The sequence below is a fragment of the Lycium ferocissimum genome, chromosome 6, assembly GCF_029784015.1.
Source record: "Lycium ferocissimum isolate CSIRO_LF1 chromosome 6, AGI_CSIRO_Lferr_CH_V1, whole genome shotgun sequence".
Taxonomy (NCBI): Eukaryota; Viridiplantae; Streptophyta; class Magnoliopsida; order Solanales; family Solanaceae; genus Lycium; species Lycium ferocissimum.
The window spans coordinates 23,905,018-23,908,112 of NC_081347.1; positions in this window are offsets into that span (position 1 = coordinate 23,905,018).

Below are 3,095 nucleotides of genomic sequence, written 5' to 3' on the forward strand. Positions count from 1 at the left end.
GCTGAGGAAGAAACTACCATCCCAACCTCGACTACAGGTGGGGAGGATGAGGTTCCTTTTCCTCCGGTAACCGAGTATCTCCAAGCTCCAATTCCACTAAGGTCTATTGAATTTATTGATATTTCAGGTGATGCTTCACCCGAGGTGGCGCCTTTGGTGAAGAAGCCTAGAAGGTCCGGTCCAATCTTGGAAATCGAGGCCGCCCAAAGGGTTGAAACGGACCTAGAGGTTGAAATTACTACAGCCACCGACCCGTCATCTAGAATCGCCCAACCTACTGAGACCGAGGTGCCTTCAATTGCTGACACTACTGGAGCTATGCCAGCTTCTCCTCCTGCTTCTTCTTCGAGACCGGATAACGACGATGATATGCTCGCCAGTACCCCTCCTGCTATGGTCGAAGCCTCAGGGTTTGGACACCTCCGTATTCCTCGTGCCACGAGGGTTGCCAGCCGATCCACTGAAATAGGTGCGAGGTCAAAACTTGTTGATATTTTCCCAGCCCCCAGTGTAGAACCGAGGAGGACTAGGTCGGCTGTGGTCACCGTCCCCGAGGACTGCAGCTTTTTATCACGTCCCGTGGGGGTTGCAAGTTATTTAAGACCTCTTGTTTCAGATTCAGACAAGGAGAAGATGGAGGGACTCCCATGGCAATGTCTCATAAACGAGGGGATGCATGCGGGCAACCGGGTAAGTGTTCTTATGCATTTCTACAGCATCGATGTGCGATTCCCCGTTTTCGCTAATCGATTTTATAACTTCATTTGTTTTATATTTGTAGAGAATTGTGCTCGTGAATGAGGGCTTCATCCGAGCCCAACACGAAGCAGAGGACTTGAAGGGCCAGCTGGATGCTCAGAGCCGGGAAACCGAGAAGTTTAAGCTTCTCTTGCAGGAAAAAGAGGACCAGCTGAACCGGTTAATCGCTCCCCCGAACCTTCAATCCGAGCTGGAGGCAGCTAAAGCTGATAACCTCCGCCTAAAGGCCGAACTCGATGATGCGGTTGAAAAGAACCGGCTCCTGAATCAGGATAATACAAACCTTAGCCGAGAGAATGCTAACTTTGCTACCAAACTCGGTGAGTTTGATGCTACTATCGCCCAACTTCGAGGTGAGCTTAACTCGGTCAAGGTTGATGCCGAGAAAGCGGTAGAAAAGTCCAGGCAGCTTGAAGCCGAGAGAGCCATCGAGAAGGAGAAGCTGAGGGTTTTTGAAGAAAAGGCCGAGACTCGTGCCCGGATCAGTGATGAGCTTAAGAGCGAGCTCGAGGAAGCTATTGCGGCCAATGATCATCTCCAAACCGAGCTTACATCTGTCAATGCGGTTCGAATCACTCTAATTGACATGAAATCCGAGTTGGAGGAGAAGCTGAAGAAAACTGAAGCCGATCTAAATGAAGCCCTTAATGATATAGTGGTCGCCGAGGCTCGTTCTACGCTTTTGGCTAAGTATGAACAGTGGAAATCCCGGAGGATGACCCTCGAGCACGTTGAACGGGGTATGAAAAATATCCTGGCTCACATACTTGATGCGAGGATGATCGAGGATAAGGCTAAGAAAGCTCTTGAGGCTAGCTCCGAAGATGATTCCGAGGAGACCATATCCGAGAACTCGGGTTCATCTCATACCGAGTAGAATAGGGCCTGCAAGAGCCTTTTTTGTTTTTTGTTTTTTATCATGTAAAAAATCCTAAGTGTAAAGCTTCGGTTTGCTATGCCATGTATGAAATGCATATTTCTCTTTTGCCATCGTTTTATTTGATCTTTGAATCGGATATAATTTATGATACTTGCTTTGAACGTTTGTATCATAATGAGTGGCCGGGGCTTGGCCCTAAGCTTTTTATCCGAATTGAGCCTATCTTAACTCATCGGTTACGAGCCTTACTTTGTTCAGTTTATTTTTCGAAGCCTATCGTATTGAGTGGCTGGGGCTTGGCCTTAAGCTGCTGAGCCTATCTTAACTCATCGGTTACGAGCCTTACTTTTCTCGGTTTTTTTTTTACCGAAGACTTATTGAATGATTTATTTATGCTTTGTGAATTCAGACGTCTCCGAATCACCTCGGGCATTTTAGTCGAGGTCTTTAATTATTTGACCTTCTTTCGACTGTTTGTTTGTAGTGGACTAGGTCCGGGGCATTTTGTACTGTTTATTTGCCCTTTTGTCAATCTTGTGACGGCAGTCCCCATTCGAGGCTGTTAGTAGAGTTGTGTTCGGTTTACTGTGACATTGTTGCCATTGTCGATTTTTTGACGATAGTCCCCGGTAGGGGGTTATTAAATAAGAAAACATATCCAAGACATACTTTTCAACAATACTATTTCATATCGTAAGTGTTTGCACACGATTTAAAGATTTTATCCGATCCCTTCTGTTCTTGCCGTAGCAAATACTATTCGGGCACGATTCGTTTGATCGTTTGGCCCTTACATTGAAACCTAGTACGGAAGGCTCGGGTATATAGAAAAAACAAAAATTGTTCGGGTCTTGACTTCATTTCAGTGAGTTCTTCTTCGATCTTGGTGGGGGTATAGTAGTCCCCTAGTGTTTGTTCGAGAAGTATGAACGGGGAAACACTATCCAGTCCCCGGTGTTTATCTGGTCTCGGACTTTCGGGCTCTTAGCCTCATCTTCATAGGGTAACACGCTGTACTTGTTGCCTCGTTAAAAACCTTGCCGGAAAACCCTCTTCGGGATAAAACCTGGCTAAGGAAAAGAGTGCAACACGTGTTTTCAGACCTAGTTCTAATACCTTCGGAATTTATCTCGACATGACTCCTCAGCAATAATATTTCTTCAAATGAGCCACGTTCCAGTTGTTGTGTAGCCGGTGGCCGTCTATGGTTTCCAACTGATACGACCCCTTGCCCGTTATTCCGGTTACCTTATACGGCCCTTCCCAGTTCGGGCCCAATTTTCCATCATCGGGTTCTTAGTATGCAGGGTAATTTTTCGGAGTACTAAGTCCCCAACTTGAAAATGTCGAAGGTTTGTCCTTCGGTTGTAGTACCTCTCCATTCGCTGCTTTTGAGCTGCTAAACGGACCATCGCATTTTCGCGTAGTTCGTCCGTTAAGTCAAGTTTTACGGCCA